The sequence below is a fragment of the Castor canadensis genome, chromosome 8 (genome assembly GCF_047511655.1).
Source record: "Castor canadensis chromosome 8, mCasCan1.hap1v2, whole genome shotgun sequence".
Classification (NCBI taxonomy): Eukaryota; Metazoa; Chordata; class Mammalia; order Rodentia; family Castoridae; genus Castor; species Castor canadensis.
The window spans coordinates 19,350,605-19,368,864 of NC_133393.1; the positions used below are offsets into that span (position 1 = coordinate 19,350,605).

Consider the following 18,260-nt stretch of genomic DNA (forward strand, 5'->3'; position numbering starts at 1 on the left):
GCTGCAAGGGTTTGGGGTGTCTCCTGTTTCCTACCATCCAAGCTGCCCTTGGACCCCGTTTCCAGGAGTGGCAAGTGGTTAGGACACTGGCTGTGTGACACAAGCCTGCAGGACTCCCGGAGTGCAAGGGCCCCGCCCGAACCCTGGACTAACACCCAACCCTAGTGAGCTCCCAATCTCGCTCCCCGCACGCCTGCTCTGCTCTACAGCTCTCCTCTGCCCACTCTCTTCCTCGCCCTTCTGCCAGGACAGTCACAGTGGGCCATCTTAATACTGGACGGTGGGCACAGCGGTGGCAGACAGGAGGCCCGAGTTCAAGCCCCAGTACTGCAGAAATAAATAGATAAACTCACCTGTCACCTCACGGCCAGAGGCAGTCACCGTGACTATTTTGCATACTTCCTTCTAGTGTGGTCCAATACTTACCATTATTCAGAATATTCACTTTTTGCCTGGGGAGGGGGCTCAGTGGCAGAGCGCTTACCTAGCATGCGTGAGGCGCTGGTTCGATTCCCAGCACCATAAAAAAATAAAAAAGAATGAAAGAGAAGAATGTAATTGTCTTAGCAGATGTGTATTTTCTGTGTCATTTTTTATGTTTATTGTAGAAATTTCTGGGGAAAACACACAAAAAAAGAAGAAATAAAAATTACCTATAATGTCTTCTCCAGAGAAATTTTAATATGACATTTATTTTACACAGTTGTAAAATACTTGAATACACAATTTTTATTCCTTTACCTACCTATTTTATAAGCACCTATAATTACTTTCCTTCTCCTTCTTTTCTTTTTTTATAGTGGTACTGGTGCTCTGCCAGCCCCTTTTTGTGTTGGTTTCTTTTGAGATGGGGGTCTCACATTCTTTTTTTTGCCTGCCTGGCCTCGAACCTCAATCCTCCTGATCTCTGCCTCTCAAGTAGCTAGGATTAAGGTGTGAGTCAGTGGCACCTGGCTTTTCTTTTTTCTTTCTTTTCTTTCTTTCTTTTTTTTTTTTTTTGTGGTACTGGGGTTTGAACTCAAGGCCTATACCTTGAGCCACTCCACCAGCCCTTTTTTGTGATGGGTTTTTTTGAGATAGGGTCTTATGAACTATTTGACTGGACTGGCTTCAAAGCATGATCCTCCTGATCTCTGCCTCCTGAGTAGCGAGGATTACAGGCGTGAGACACTGGTGCTTGATTCCAGCCTTTCATTTTTAATAGTTTACATATTAACATCATACAAAATTCAAAAGACCTCAATGGCACCAGTGGAAAGACTTCCTCCCACTCCATCTGTCGCTTGTTCTTGTGCAGGTGCAGCTGCCCAGCCTCGCATGTGTCCTCCGTGAAAGATTCACATATCTAAACAAATGCGTGGATATTTAAATGTCCTTCTCATCCTTCTTTCTTTACACAACGAATAACGAATGATGCACATTCTTCCCCACCTTCTTGTTTTTTCTTTCTTTTTCCTTTTTCTCTTTGGGCTGTACTGGGTTTTGAGCTCAGAGCCTCTGGATTGCTAGGATAGGGCTCTACCACTTGATCCATGCCTTCCTTTTTAACTCAACAGTTTATCTTAGACATCTTCCAACTTATATTCAAAGGCAGTGTCCTCATTCTTTTTTTTTAGTGACATAGGAATCTGCTCTGAATAGGTGTACCATAACTTACTAACTAGGCCCCGATGGATGAACATTTAAATTGTTTATAGGGTCAGGTGTGGTGATACATGTCTGTAATCCCAGCACTTGGGATGGAGAGGCAGGATGATCCAGTGTTCAAGGCCAGCCCAGGCTAACTTCAAAAAAAAAAAAAAGTGTTTCCAACATGTTGTCCTATAGTATCCAAGAGCAGTGGTACACCCTTATAATCCCAGAAACTTGGGAAGTTGAGATAGGAGAATCACCTGAGTTCAGTAGTTCTAGACCAGCCTGAGCTATATATCAAAAAGAAAAAGGTATGGCTGGAAGCATAGCTCAAGTGATAGAACGCTTGCCTCATAAGCACAAAGCCCTGAATTCAAATCCCAGTACTGCAACAAAACAAAGGCAGATGCTGTAGCACGTGAGCCAGGCCCCCATACCACAATCCCCATCTTTTTTTGTCCCTAAATAACAGCTAGGGCTCAGGTTCCAACACAAACCAACCTCCCCTTTGTCCACTCAAAGGAAACCTGCAACACATCGAGGGCCTCGTGGGTGACAGACACTGCTGGACACTGACAAATTGTTCCTAAGAGCTCAAGCCGCCTGCCTAGCAATCGAGGTCTCGAGTTCAAACCCCAGCACTGCCAAACAATAATAAATAAATTAATACAAGCACCCAAAGGAGCTGAGACGGAGGCGGGGGTGCCTGTGAGGGCCGCTGAAGGGAAGTCCCCATCCCTTCAGCGTCACAGAGTAGGGACAGGCCACCATTCTCCCTGCCCCTTCCCAGACTGGGTGCACCCTGTGCAGTGTATAGTCCACACCCAGCCTGGTGCAAGCTGCAGAAAGGACACCCCCGTTTCCCCCCAAGCAGGTTCCAAACCCTGAGGTTGGCCAGGCCTCAAGTTCGCTGCACCCCAACATTGCACCTCTCCTTGGGGAAGGCAAGCAGCGTGCTCTCCGCTCCTCTAGCTCATGATATACCGCAGAAAGGCAGAACTTAAGAGACCTGACTCACAGAAAATCAGGTAGCAGCCAATGCACCTCAGCTTTACAGTTGAGGAAACTGAGGCCCAGAGAGGCGAGATGGACAGCCTGAGCTCACCCAGCCAGGCAGAGGCCTACAAACATGGCTCCTGACTCTGCTCAGTACTGCCTCCTCCCTTCCAGGGGACTTGTGTGACTCTGGGAGCAGAGAGGGTGGACAGCACCAGGGCTGGGCGGGGTGGTGTCCCAGCCTCCTCCTGTCTGGGTGCTGGGTTCCAAACCCTCCAGGATCTGCAGATGCACCACCCACATCCAGGATCCATGCTTGGAAGCAGGTTGGCAGTGCACAGTGGAGGCCTGGGAGAGAGGGTATCCACGCTGGGGGAACTGACTCAGGGCCTACAGGCAACATTCCTGGGGACCCAGCAAGGGTAGCAGGGATGGTGGTCAGCCCAGGCCCCCTGTTTCCTGGACAGAGTTGGGGTTAGTCTTCCTGGCCTCTCTGCCTAGGACTTCAGGCTGCTGTGTGTCTACCAGGCCTTGATTTACCTGGACTCTTGATTTACCAGAACTCTGGCCTCTGGGTACCCCCAGACCCTGACTTCCTCAGAGGTGAGGCACAAGCATCTGTCCGCTGAGGTGGAAGAGGAAGAAAGCAGCACACCTGCTAAGGTAGACATACATGAATGACACCACGGCCTGACCCGGCTCTGACGTCAGCGGTGCCTCCACGTGACTCCAGCAGCACCCCGTGAGGTTTTCTGTCTCCTTCCACACGTAGGGACACAGTCCCATGGAAGTCATGTCACTTGCCACAGGACACCGAGAAGAAAGAGCCCAAGGCCAGGGCCCCATGGCTGTGTACCTGGACGTAAGGCTTCCAGTACTTTCATCCAAGTCCTTACCCCACCCTGCCCCGCCCCGCACACCTCCAGCCTCCTCGGTTGCTGACTGGCTTTTCAACCACAAATGTACTCATAGAGAAATTGAAAAACACTGGTAGGTCAGTGTTGTCCAAAAAATTTGGAGTGCCCTTTGTGCCTGGCATTGAACTGTGCCCTGTGAGGACACAGGAGAGACATGCCTCCTGAATCTCACCTCACGCTGGGTTCAAGCAGGTGAATGTGACCTCCTGTGTGCACAGGGCCAGGTGAAATAAAGGTGGAAACAACCAGGGCTTCTGTAGGACTTAGTTCTTTGTCAGGACCTGCTGTCACCAAACAACCAGGGACAGATGGTGTGAACTGAGACATGGATTTCCTTGTAGTTCTCGAGGCAGGGAGTCTGAGATCAGAGTGAGCAGGGTGGGTTTCTCCTGAGGCCTCTCTCCTTGGCTTGTGGCCTGCGCCTTGCACCCTCCCACTCTCTTCACAGGACTGTCCCTCTTGCTGTCGCCTGGTGTCCAAATTTCCTCTTCTTATAAGGACACTGGTCATTGAATTGGGGTCCACGTGAAGGGCCTCATTTTACTTTAATAACCTATGAAAAGACTCTATCTCTAAGTAGTCACATGCAAAGGCACTGGGGTCAGGGCTTCAGCTTAGAGCCTAGCTGTGTGTGTCTCTGCCACAGCCCAAGTGGTGCAGGCCTCGTTCCTGTTTTTTGTTTTTGTTTTTTGGTGGGACTGCCACTTGACCTCATGTCTTCCCGCTTGCAAAGCAGGGACTCTACCGCTTGAGCCACACTCTAAATCCATTCTGCTCTGATTATTTTGGAGGTGGAATCTCTCAAACTATTTGCCCGGGCTGGCTTTAAACCTCAACCCTCCTGACGTCAGTCTCCCAAGTAGCCAGGATTACAGGCATGAGTCACCAGCGCCTGGCTTTCATTCCTGTTTTAAAGATGACAGTGGGCAAGGATGCGGGGAAAAAGGAACCCTCTTACACTGCTGATGGGAATGTAAACTACTACAACCACTCTGGAAAAAAATTTGGAGGCTACTTAAAAATCTAAACATAGATCTACCATTTGATCCAGCAATACCACTCTTGGGGATATACCCAAAAGACTGTGACACAGGTTACTCCAGAGGCACCTGCACACCCATGTTTATTGCGGCACTATTCACAATAGCCAAGTTATGGAAACAGCCAAGATGCCCCACTACTGACGAATGGATCAAGAAAATGTGGTATCTATACACAATGGAATTTTATGCAGCCATGAAGAAGAACGAAATGTTATAATTCGCTGGTAAATGGATGGAATTGGAGAACATCATTCTGAGTGAGGTTAGCCTGGCCCAAAAGACCAAAAATCGTATGTTCTCCCTCATATGCGGACATTAGATCAAGGGCAATCACAACAATGGGATTGGACTTTGAGCACATGATAAAATCGAGAGCACACAAGGGAGGAGTGAGGATAGGTAAGACACCTAAAAAATTAGCTAGCATTTGTTGCCCTCAACGCAGAGAAACTAAAGCAGATACCTTAAAGCAACTGAGGCCAATAGGAAAAGGGGAACAGGTACTAGAGAAAAGGTTAGATCAAAAAGAATTAACCTAGAAGATAACACCCACGCACAGGAAATCAATGTGAGTCAATGCCCTGTATAGCTATCCTTATCTCAACCAGCAAAAACCCTTGTTCCTTCCTATTATTGCTTATACTCTCTCTACAACAAAATTAGAAATAAGGGCAAAATAGTTTCTGCTGGGTATTGAGGGGGTGGAGGGGAGAGGGAGGGGGTGGGGGCAGGGGGGAGAAATGATCCAAGCATTGTATACACATATGAATAAAATAAAAATTAAAAATCAATCAAGCAATAAATAAATGATTAAATCAACAACAACAAAAGATGACAGTGGTAGAGCACAAAAGGAGCATTCACGAGGCCCTGGGTTCAATCCTCCAAAAAAGATGAGGAGGGGTTTTGGGTTGGGCTTGATCTGCCAGCTGACAAAGGACATCACAGCATTTGGGTTCACACCATGTCCCCTCACGTTGTGGGAGACGGTGGAGTTGGGCTGAGTTTCAGGCAGTCCTGCCAGGCAGAAGGGAGGTGAGTGTGGCCAAGTGGGGAGGAGGAGACCATGGCAGAACTCTTAGCTTTGTGTGTAGAGTTCCCGCCTATCAAGCACAAGGTCCTGAGTTCAAACCCCAGCACTGCCAAAAAAAAAAAAAAAATCAACAAAAGTAAAATGACTAGAAAGTGATAAATTGTGAAATCTTTATGGTCAATTAAAAGCTTTAATATAATTTAATTCTGAGTTTATATCATGCATTCTCAACAGGGACAAAAATTGGTTCTTGGTGGGGGACAAAAGAAATCTTACCACTTTCAGTTGGACGCTGGCAGCTCATGCCTGTAATCCTAGCCACTCAGGAGGCAGAGATCCACAGGATCAGGGTTCGAAGCCACCAGGCAAATAGTTCGCAAGACCCTATCTTGGGAAAAAAACATCACAAAAAAGGGCTGGTGGAGTGGCTCAATTGGTAAAAGCACTTGCTTCCTGTTTAGCAAGTGTGAAGTACTGAGTTCAAACCCCAGTGGCACCAAAAAGAGGAAAGAAATCTTATTCCCTTTATAAATAAAGCACAGATATACAGCCAGCACACAAACAGGTAGCTGGTGTCTCTAGAATATTAAAACTTCATGGGGACTGGGGTGGTAGGAGATTAGAGGGAAGAAAATGACCAAAAAAGTCTCTTTTGGACTCAATAATGAACATACCATTTATTTTTTGTTTTGGTGGTAATGGGGTCTGAACACAGGGCCTCACACTTGCTAGGCAGGCACTCTACCACTTGAGTCACTCCACCAGCCCTGTTTTTGCGTTGGGTATTTTTTTAGAAAGGGTTTCTCAAACTGTTTGCCGGGGCTAGCTTCAAACTGCCATCCTCCTGACCTTTGCCCTCTGAGTAGCTCGGATTATAGGTGTGAGCCACCTGCCTGGCTTCACTTAGTTTTAAATAATGGCTGAATATTTAGCAATGTGCTCTTGGGAGCCTATGTGAGCAGCACAAACACAGGCTCAGGTTGGCCCACTTGGAGTGGAGGAAGGAGACAGACTCCCACCCTGCCCTACCCTGGGTGCTAGGAGAGAGCTTTGCACACGCTGTTCCCTCTGACTGGAGCCCTCTTCCTTCTGTTCATTTGATCAGCTCCCACTCGTCTTCTCTGTCACAGCCAGTCATCATTTCCCCCAGGAAACGGTCTCTCATCTTCACAATTCCACCAAATCCGATGGGTGACTAGCTTCCATAGCAAGAACTGTTTATTGGAGCTTACTGTTTTGCCTGTGAAAATTTGCATAATATCTCTACTATAAGTTTCCCAAATGCAGGTAGAAGCTCTGGTTTTGGTTACCAGTCTACAGGTTTATGTTTGTTTATTTTAGAGACAGGTCTCACTATACTGCCCAGGCTGGCCTGGGACTCCTCAGCCTCCAGAATAGCTGGGACTCCAGGTGCATGCCACCACACCTTGATAAAATTTTATTGAACAAGAGTTAATTAGTGAGTTAACACCTCCATGAGATCCTCCCCACATGCATTCTCCTCTCTGTACTCTAATCAGTTGCTTCCAGATCTGTGTCTTTGTACCTCAGTTTCCCCATCTGTAAGATGAAGGTAATAGTGAATGAGTCAGTGCATATGACATGGTCAGGCAGGGTCAGGCATGCATATTTTCTAATGAAAGTGGCTGCTGTTATTTTATCTATGTCTCTGGCACCCAGACCCCAGGGTCAGCCTTTCTGATTGTACCAGCAGCATTGCTTCTGGAAAGAGGAGAACCGAGAGACAGGTGAGGAGGGAGTGTCCCTAAGGGGAGGGAGGACGGGATGGCCAGAAAATCAGCAGCCTCTCCATCCCCGTCCCTAGACAGTAACAGTGCATTGGAGGGGGGCAGTGGCTTCCAGTCTCCATTTTTTCCAGTTTCATGATTTCCCCTCAGACACCAAAACCACCAGCTGACCCTGCTCCTCAGAGGTCTGGTCTTAGCTCTGGACCTGCAAGCCTCAAAATTCCAACACCTTTTCCCTTTGCTCCTCCAGCCAGGGGAGGGCTCCTGCCCAGGACACCTGGAAACCCAAGCAGCAATGCTTTACGGGACAGTCTGCTAAACTAGCTGCTGTGGTTTCTGTCTCCTGACAGGGCCCGGAGTGATGCAACTTATTCAACCCTTGAATTCACAAACCCCAGGCTCAGAGCCAGACAGTTAGAAACAGGAGCTGGGCCCCCCCCCAGGTTCCTGACTTGCTTCAGTCCTTCTCAGGCGTCCTGGGGACTGGAGGTGATGTGCTGTTCACAGGGATATCTAATCAGCTCTGGAAAACTGGGCCAACAGTTAAACCACACGCACAAAAGAGCTTCAGCACCACACACAGCCTCTTGAGCAAGTGCCAAGACAAATGTCATGGTCTCTGGGCCTCCCTAGGGCTGCAGGCGGCCCAGCTCTCATAGAGTTGTCTCCTCCAAGAGTGGCTGAGATCCCCCCATCCCAGCCTCTCCTTCCTGGACTCCAAAACTCCCCTCATTCCCTCCAGGGTTCTCTGGAACAGACTGCCCTGCTCTGCTATTCTAGAACACTCTGGTCAAGTGTGCAGTCTTCGAGGGCCTTACCGCCTTCAGAGGTGGTGAGTGCCTAAAAAATGCTCCCATCTGGGCCCAGCACTGGTATTGATTCAAACTCCCCAGGTGATTCTAGAATTGAAATCCACTGAATCAAAAGAAATTGCTGAAATTTGCGAGTGCTTTGGTCTTACCTGGAGAGCAGGGTCGAGCCTCCTCCCAGGTTTCAAATTCAACAGGACTGGGATAGACACAAGTTCCCAGCAATGCCCTGGTGTCCACACTTGGAGAATCCCCGGGTATGGAGATGGACAGCTCAGGTTCAAATCCCAGCTCTGCCAGGTGCAGCTGACCCTCCAGCTGAGAGGGTTTTGTGAGGACTGCAGACATGGCTGGACAAAGGGCTTCACGGGGTACCTAACGTCATTATAATCCTGATTAGGGTTAACTGGTTAGGCGGCAGCACCCTTGAGGTAGAACCTGTGCTGGGGAACCACCCACTTCCCCGACTGTAAAATGGTTAGCTAATGATCCCCTGGCTCAGCCCACTTCACAGGCTGGGGAAGGATCAAAGGAGTCCCCTGGTGTGAAAGTGCCTGGCCAATCCTCACGTCCAGGAGGAGAGTTTTATGGAAAGGGGTCAGGCAGGCACAGCCCTGTCCTGGAGCCACTCCCAGGGACACTGGAAATAGCAGTTTCCCATGCTTGGGAAAGGGGAATTCCAACGCCTCCTCCAGCTGCCCCCAGACCCCTGCCAGCCCCAGGCGTTTGGCATACCAGGGGTGGAGGAGTGGCTGGACGGTTCTCCAAACATCTAAGGGAGGAGATGGGGGGCTGCACACCCAGCCCACCCCCAGCCCTCAGTAAGTCTTCCAGGAACGGGAAGGTGGTGGGAGCCACCAAAGCTATTTGATCAAAGCTTCCCTCCTCAGCCCTTGCCACCTAGTTCCCAGCCAGGTATTCTTCTCCTTGATCCTTCTTCTCCCCCCTCCCCAGCTACCCACCAGCCCCAGGGAGGAGGACAGCAAGCAGCTGCCACAAGCAAGGCCGAGGGCGGCGGGGAAACAGCTGTTCTGTGGGGCAGAGCTTCACGTCTCCACAGTTCAACCCACAGAACACCACAGTCTTCTTGCTACGGACCACGGGCTAGTTAAGATGACACAAGGCCTAGGGCCGGGCATGTGGCCGCACGCCTATCATCCCAGCGAGGCGGGAGGCAGAGATTGGGAGGATCGAGGTGCTGGAAAGTCAAACGCTATCCCAAAAAAATGACAAAAGGAAAAAGGGCTGGGGATGTGGTTCAAGTGGTAAAGCACTGGCCTTGTAAGTGTGAGGCCCGGGTTCAAACCAACAAGTTGTTGTTGTTGTTGTTGTTTTTTAAAGACACAGGTAGTCAGGCACCAGTGGCTCACACCTGTAATCTTAGCTACTCAAGTGGCAGAGATCAGGAGGCTCACAGTTCAAAGCCAACCCGGGTAACCAGTTTGTGAGATCCTATCTTGAAAAATTCCATCACACGCACACAAAAGAAAGGGCTGGTGGAGTGGCTCAAGGTGTAGGTCCTGAGTTCAAACCCCAGTACTGCCAAAAAAAAAAAAAAAAAAACACAAGTGTTGAAACTATTCCAGGAATCGGGGGAGGGGGGATAAAGGACAGTGGTGGAGGGGGTGAATTCAAGTGTATTTGATATATTGTAAGAACTTTTGCAAATGCCACAATGTACCCCCACCCAGCACAATAAAAAAAAAGTTAAAAATTAATTTAATTTTAAAAAAGGAGAAAAATTAAAAGACATGGGGCCTGAGTGTCATCAGCCCATCACCTGGTTCCAGACTCAGCTCTGGAGGCGGAGACTGTGGACAAGTTACAGGATTGTCCCTACCATGAGGCTTCATAACAGCCACCGCCCAGGCCTGCCCACAAGGCTTCCGCGTGCAGTGAATGCTCTATCTGTGAGGCTCTTGGTTTGCTCGCCCTGGATGTAAAACCCAAGAGGAGGATTTGGGAGGTGAGCCAGGCAGGGAGCGTTTGTCGAGTGGCACCCGCAGCCAGTGCCTGCTGGGGAATGGCCTGGACGTGAAGTTGGAAGGTGAATGCTTCCTGCGGTTCTCTGTTCGGGCCAGGCATAGGGTTTCACACCTGTAATCCTAACATTCAGAAGGCTGAAGGAGGAGGATGGAAAGTTCAAGACAAGCTGGACCAAAATAAAGAATATTAAAAACAAAAATTTTTTAAATAAAAATGCCCAGGACTGCTGCCTCCAGACAGAAACATCAGCCTTTCTCTGGTTTAAGCCATTTTTTTTTGGAAGGAGGAGACTGGAATTTGAACTCAGGGCTCTGCACTTGCTAGACAGGGGCTCTACTGTTTGAACCACACCTCCAGTACATTTTGCTCTAGTTATTTTGAAGATAGGGTCTCTCAAACTATTTGCCTCTGCTGGCCTCCAACTAAGATCCTCCTGATCTCAGCCTCCCAAAGAACTAGGATTACAGGCATGAGCCACCGGGTTTAAGCCACTTATTTTGGCTTTCTGTTACATGTGGCTGAATTTAAATCTTATCTAATGGTAGAAGCCAGCAGCTGTCCACTAGGAAGTTGTCCAAGACCTAATGTCACAGTCAAGTGCTATGGTGCCAATATCACACCAGGTCTCCCCAAGAGGCCCTATGCACCCTCTTGGAGCCTAATTGGGCAGTAAGAAAGGTCTTCCAGGTAGAGGTTTGCCCCTTTTGTCAAATCCCCAGGTGGCTATCACCTCTTTGCCATCCTCTAGCTGCTCAAAGCACTATGACCCCTCTCCAAGCCCATGCTCCATGCCTGCCACCCTTCCCACACGCTCCTTTAAAACTTACCTGCTAGCCAGGCATGGTGGTGCAGGCCTGTGATCCCAGCACAGCAGAGGCAGGAGGATCACGCGTTCCAGGCCCACCTGGGGCCACATAGCAAGATCCTGTCTTAAAAAAACAAATGCAGCTGTGTGCTTTAATCCTAGCTACTCAGGAAGCAGAGATCAGGAGGATCACAGTTCAAAGCCAGCCTGGACAAATAGTTGGCTAGCCCCTATCTTGAAAAAACTCAACACAAAAAAGGACTGATGGAGTGACTCACATGGTAGATTGCCTTCCTAGCAAGCGTTAAGACCCTGAGTTCAAATCCCAGTGTCGCAAAAACAAACGAACAAACAAAAATCCTCATCTGCTCCTGGTGCCCTTCTTACTTGTCTCTGCTCTGTTAAGCAACAGCCCGAACATCTGAGGAATAAATCAGTGTCATTGGGTTACTGTGTCACCCTTCTAACTAACAGAAGTGCACTTTTGACAGGGGCCTGTGGAAACAGGGCCTCCTGCCCAGAGCTGGGTGATGGGAAGATTACCAGAGAAACAGGAGGCCGCCCTGTGCTGGTCTCGCTTCCTCTGTTCCACCCCTGTTTCCTCCTTCATCCCATCCCCTCCCTTGCCACAGCTGGCCATGTCCATAGCTGTTAGCAGGGCAGACGCCAGGTCCCCACCCTCCCTCCACCAGTTAGTCTGAGCTGCTATAGTGAAAGCGAAAGAAGGACTTGGAACAAAATGAAAAATCATCAAACCACAGAAAGAGAAGAAACAGCTGGCAGAATATTGGAAAAATTCCCAGGCAGGAATTCCCAACCCTCCAGGGCTCACCGGGCTAGGAAAGTTCTTAAAGACCAACCTTGAAAATTGTTCTTGACATTGTTCCCAGCTCATGGGAGCACCTGACCTTCATCCCTGCCCCAGAGGGACAGGGAAGCTAGAGTTGAAGTTGGAGGGTCAGAGCAGAGCTAGGGTGGGAGACGGAGGGAGAAGGAACCCTGGAGGGTGTGTGGTACACGGAGCTGAGGGTTCAGGGCCTTTCTCGAGGCAGGGCACAGAGAGGAGGCGGCTTGGCAGACCAGGTGGCTGCTGGCGCGTGTGGAGGCATGGGAATAGTCCAAGAGGCTGGATTGGCAGCAGCTGGGTGATGGCAACAAACAATAAAGTTGGCAACTCTTAGCTAAGCCAGAGATCCTACGTCTGTTCAGGAAATGTGGACAAAAACTGGAAGGGGTTGGAACTGGACTCTGGCTTGAGCTTCTGGGTGTGTGAAACAGGCCTGGCAGAGGTTGGCAGACAGGGGGAGAGACAGACTGTGCCACCCCTCATGAAAGTATGGCTTTGGCCACCGAGGGCCTGAGGACTGGCCTCCAACAGGGCTGGTCCCTGGGCTTCTCAGGAAGAAATGTGAAGGACTCCGCAATGCAAAGAAGGGAAGAGGGGACGGGGGAGTGGGAGTGGGTTCGAAACTCACCTCAACACTGAGTTTGGGGATTGGCTAAAAGAGTTTGAAGAGAAAGCCTGAGGCTGGCCATTGTGACAGAACGACCTCTCACCCTCATGAGTTGTGATTAATGATAATAAAGAGAATAACCCACAGCGAGCCTGGTGGGCAGTCCCCTGACCAGGGAGGGAGTGATTTCTGCCCCCGTTTGCTAATTCCAGGCAGGGTATGGCTAGGAATGGCCCACTGCCCAGTCTACTGGCCCCTGTCTCTGTCTTCACTCTGCTCCCCTCCTCCATGAGGCTGCAGATCCCTTCCTGCCCGACCCCCAAGTCAGCTCACACGACACCCCCAGATTAACCTTCACAAAGCACTGGCTCCCCACTCCCCCAGCCCCCATCACCCAGGCAGCTGGACCTTCCACATTTGTGATTGAGGGCTGTGGTACAGGGGAGCCATCATGGTCAGAGCACAGGCCCTGGGTGCAAATGCTGCCTCCACCACTCAGGGCCTTCACTCCCTCATCTGTGAAGTGGGATGATGAAGTGGGTGTTTTGAGCACTGAATGAATAAATAAACACACACTTAAAATCGTGCCTGGGGCTGAAGGGGGTAGCTCAGTGGTAGAACAAGTGCTTTGCTTGCTCACAGCTCTGGGTTTGATCTCCAGCATGAAAGGAAAAAAATACAGAGCCTGGCATGTCACGGGCTCCCAATAATTCTTAGCTGTTGTTATTTACATTGTTACCACACTGTCCCTAGAGAGGAAGGATTTTGTTTACCAACTATTTGGTGGCTGCAATAGTGTTGAGTGTGTAGGTCAACGAACCTGTGAATTTTTCCCTTCTGCAATCTCTGTTCCAAACTCTGTTCCTGATAACCCACTCCTGCCCCCTTCAAGAGCCCATCACTGTCCAGCACAGTGCCCTCGGCCTCCAACTCCAGCCTCCAGCTCCAGCCTCCCGACCCCTCCGAAGCCCTGGCAGGACTCAGAACCTGCACAAAACAAGTGTTCAATAACACTAAGTGATTTGTGGCTGGGGTTTTTTCTCTTTGGCTCCCAGAGTTTCCTCTCTGACTTGGCACTCTGAGCTCACCACCTCTGGGGGTCACCCCTACAAGTGGAGCACCCTGGATGTTATATATATATATATATCCTTTAGCCTGTGGCTTTGACACTCAGGAAGGGCTTCCCAGGTGAAGCCACCTGAATAACTAGACATGTGGTCTTCAAGCCACATTTTCCGGGCTTCCTCCCCATGCGTTGAAAGACATGGCATCTGTCTACCCAGGAAATCCGAGCCAGGCCGCTAGCTCCACATCCACAGGCAGCTTTCCGCCTTGGACGGGAGACAGCTGCCTACAACTCAGCTGTTTACACACTAAAAAAAGAAATTCCATGGTGACCAGTTGACTCAAGCCAGCTCCCGATGGAAGGTGGTAGTTTTAAAATAACCCTCAATGACACCAAAAGCTCCCCACCCAGTTCCCAATAAAAATAAAAATGAAAACGTGGGTGAAACTCCAGTTGGGGTTTGAGAGAGCCTGCATTCTAAACTTACTCCAGTCACGTCAGGAGTGGGACTGGAGTTCCCAGGTCACCAGGCTGGCAGCTCCCTCCAGGCAGCCCCTCTCACTTCCTGAGAAAGCCCACTGCAGGCCGGGTATCAGTGGCTGTAATGCTAGCTATTCAGGACACAGAGATCAGGAGGATCACAGTTCAAAGCCAGCCCGGAGAATAGTTCTTAAGATCCTATCTCGAAAAAAGTCCAACACAAGAAAGGGCTGACCGAGTGGCTCAAGTGTGAAGAGCGCCTGCCTAGCAAGTGTGAGGCCGAGTTCAAACCCCATGCTGCCAGAAAATAAAAAAGGCTAGGGTGGCAGAGGACAGGGGCCTGTCCACCACAGGTGGTAGTGCTGGGCCAGGACCCGTCCTCAGCCTATTTTGTCCACACCACCTGACAGGCACTGCTACACACTAGCCTTCTTGTTTGTGCAGGAAGGTAGGCCCCATTGCTTCTATCAGTCTACAGATGGGCAAACTGAGGCTCCAGGAGGCTAACTCTCCTGCCTGCTCCGTGGGAAATGGCCCTTCTGCATCCTGGGTCTGGGACTGGGTGGAATTTAGTGTGGGCCCCTCCTTTCCCAGGCATGGGACGCCCCCATCCCCCTCTCCCGTACCTCAGTGTGCTTCCTGCCTCCCAGTTGCTATCTGCGTGGACTCTGCACCCTGCCCTGTTAACCCAGCAGACAGCTTGCTGATAAGAAGGACATTGCCCAGGTTTATAGTTTCCTCCCCGCCTCTCTGGCGACACCTGAGCCCCCTCCACCCCCCCAGTCACACAGTCACTCAGTCACATGGGCACACCCCACTTTGCCAGTCGCCCTCAGAACCACACACGCGATTACACTCCAGTCACACAATACACAGACAGCCGCACGCTTGCCCTCACACACAGGTACGTGCACACACGCACACACACACTCTCACAGCCACCCACTCATCTCTGTGGTGGTGGATGGGCGAGGCCAGCAGGTACACTGATTCACCTTCCAGAACACCACACCTGTCTCTCCTGGCTGCCCTTCTCAAGCCACAGGAGTTCCAGGCTGCCCTCGTTTCATGTCTAATAAATGCAGGCCCATGTGTGCCCCAGCTTCCTCTGGCTGCAGGCAAACCTGGATTTGGCCAACACAGAGAATCGGCTCGCTTCCCCCTGCTGCCACCTCGTGAGCTGAGCCCAGAACTGCAGCCTCTGTGCCCAGGGAGGCTTGGTAGCCAGGCTGGTTGCTGGGGGCATCAGATCTGCCTGTTCCTCTACAGAGGGGCAAACCATGAAAAGACAGTCCCTCTTTCTTCCCCTGGCCCCCAGAGCTTCCAGGAGGTGTGACCACCGCTTCACAGGCACACTGTTGGCACAGGAGATAGCAGGCATGTCCGTTGGACCAGCGTGATGTCAGGCACCCGAAGATTCACAGGGTGGTTGGCCTACACCCATATCTTCTTGGCATCCTTAGTGATGGGTTTGGCTAAGCCGTGGTGAGGAAGGCACGACAGTGGGGACTTTGACCTCTGACTTCTACCGAGGCCTGCAGCTTGAGCTGACAGAAGAGGCTCCTGTGCCTGCTTGAGTGGAATAACCCAGGACTCTTCCCAGCCTCCCAGGGCCAAATGCTTCAGGCAGAGAGATTTCACCTAGTCTCTTGTTTTTGCTCAATTTGACTTTTAGTCTTCAGGTGCATGGGTGACTTTGTTCTACTTCCAGGCTATGACTGCTCTCATTGGTCCTGGAGAGGTCCCCAACTCTTGCTGTACTTCCTCCACCCCACCATCATTCCTCTCCCTTGCTCACGGGCAGCCATTCTTTTTGTATATGCCCCCCACCATCCCTCTGTACTGGGGATTGAACCCAGGGCCTCAGGCTTGCTAGGCTGGCACTCTACTGCTTGAACCACTATCAGCCCTTGCAGAGCACTTTGCAGCCATCGCAGAGCGTCATCCTAATAGCACTTTGGAGGCACACCAAATGCTCAAGTGTCTGGAGCCAGGTTAACCACGACACGGAAGGCGGTAGCCCCTTACAGTTCAGGAAGACTCTGCATTAGTGACTATGGACGTGACAGCACCTTGTTCTGAAGGATTGTGAACCAATCTCTGCCCCACCCAGGTCCTTCACTCTCTGACCTATGTCAAACTAAGGCCTTCCTGAGGCTCCATCCACCTCCAGTAGTCTGCGATACTTGGAAAGCTGTTGTCTAGGACTCACCATTTTGTCACTTAAGGGCTTTTTCTTGACAGGACTGGGGTTTGAACTCATGGCTTCACACTCGTAAAGCAGGTGCTCTACCACTTGAGCCACACCTTCAGTCCATTTTGCTTTGGTTATTTTGGAGATGGGGGTCTTATGAATTATTTGCCGAGGCTGACCTCAAACCATGATCCTCCTAATCTCAGCCTCCCAAGTAGCTAGGATTACAGGCATGAGCCACCAGCGCCGGGCTCACCTAAGGGCTCTTACTGAACATCTACTTTGTGTCACACCAGGCCCCAGCCCAGTGTGGCTGGGACAAGTTACTCAATCTTTCTGTGCCTATATCTTAAACTGTGGCTGGTCATGGCACCTGGACTGCAAGCGCTGTCCTGCAGCTGATCATGCCTACCGATGCTACGTGCTAAGGGCACTGCTTCTTTTTTGTTTAGGCTCTAGCGTAGCGCTGTGACACAGAACTTTAGTTACACCTTACAGAGACTCGGGGAGCAGGCGACTTGCCCAGGCCTGCATTGTGGTGCTGCCTGAGCCAAATCCAGGACCCCACACTGAGACGGCACAGGCGACCATCCCCAGCACGCAAGCCTTCCATGCCTTCCTGACACAGATCTACAGGACAAGAGGTAATGTCTGCTGGAGACGCCATCTGGCTCAGAGGTCTTCAGTCTTCTCCAAATTCTCCTTCTACGCCGTGACTTTTACTCCACTGGCCCTTTCTGCCTTGCCCCCTTCTCCAGGGGTTTGTGGGCGTCTGTGCCCACCAGCCTCAACTACTGGGAATCTAACGGAGGGTGGTTAATAGCACCCATGTGGCATAGGTGTGTGGCACAGTCCTGGCTGTGCTGTTCCCTCACCCTGGTGTCTTCTTTTCTGAGCTTCAGTCTACACATCACAGAGGAGGCAGGAACTCTGATAGTCCTGTGAGGATAAAGCAAGTTTTAGAAGAATATTCCAACCTTGACCAAATGCTGTGTGCCTGACCCCCACAGGAAACAGCACCGGCTGTGTAGCCTGACGCAACCCTGGATGAATCACCACCCGCTGCGTAAGCTGGGCATTTTCCTCCTCCCCCAGGAACACGACCCTCTGGACCTGTCACCCTCACAACACCCTCATTCTTTGTCTGGAGTCACTGAATCCCAGAACATTGATGCTGGGCCCCCTGCGCCCAGTGGGGCAAACTTGTCTCCTATCAAGGGCCACCTCTTGCTTGAAGCAGTGGCCGAGGCTGTCACTGCACCATTCACTCCAGAGTGCACCAATGGAGCAGCAGCAGCGGTTGTATCAAGCGCCTCATGGGAGGTGTGTGCCACCTCCAGCCCGGTTGCTACAAACCTCCCCCCCGCCCTCCCCCCAGTGGACAAGAAACTGATGAGTCTTCCTTCACCTGACCCTCGGGGTCATCAGAGGAGTGGGCTTGAGTGCCACTTGTTAGGGCCCCTGCAGGGATCACAAGGAATGACTCACAATCACCACACAACTGGGGCTCTCCAGATCTGGATCTTTTCTGGCATTCTGCAGAATGAGCCTAACAACAGAAACTAATTTGCCCACCAGCTACTTGACCTCACTAGGCAGCAAGTACACGTAATCTTAGCGTGGGCATGTACCTCGGGGACCAAAACAGTGTGCGCTTGTTTCTCTTTTAGAAAACAATGCAAGTATTTGCTGGGAACCCCAAGGCAATCAGGCAGAAACAGGAAAGACCAGGAAACAAAGGGTAAAGAGCAGCCTTTAAAGGGTGGGAAACACCCAGAATGACAGCCTAGCTGCTGGCAGACCTGAGGACAGTATGAATTCAGTACTGGGGGAGGGACTGCAGGCCCCAAGCCCCACCTAGTCAGGGGCTTATTCACAACCTGCCCACTCAGGACAGTGCAAGCCACAAAGCACGGGTTTGCCTGCGGTGGGAAATGGTTGTCGCACAGGAACTGCTTTCATCCCGTTTTCAGGGACATGTGTCTGAGGTCCACCTGTGCACACTTCAGAGGCCCCTTGAGGCTGTGACCCTCAGGTGCTCAGCCTTCCTACTATGTGGGATCTTGGGAATGCACTTCCTCTTTCAGGAACTCAGTG

The 18,260-nt window shown here is 50.8% G+C and overlaps 1 long non-coding RNA gene across 1 annotated transcript; it reads right to left on the reverse strand.

Annotated features, from left to right (window-relative positions):
* Positions 1-5,330: 5,330 nt before the first annotated feature.
* Positions 5,331-17,487, reverse strand: LOC141425642 (uncharacterized). Its single transcript, XR_012450666.1, has 3 exons — positions 11,830-17,487; positions 5,898-11,390; positions 5,331-5,727 (listed from the first exon to the last, which is right to left on the reverse strand). It is a non-coding gene; the product is annotated as an uncharacterized lncRNA (long non-coding RNA).
* Between the last annotated feature and the right edge of the window lie 773 nt (positions 17,488-18,260).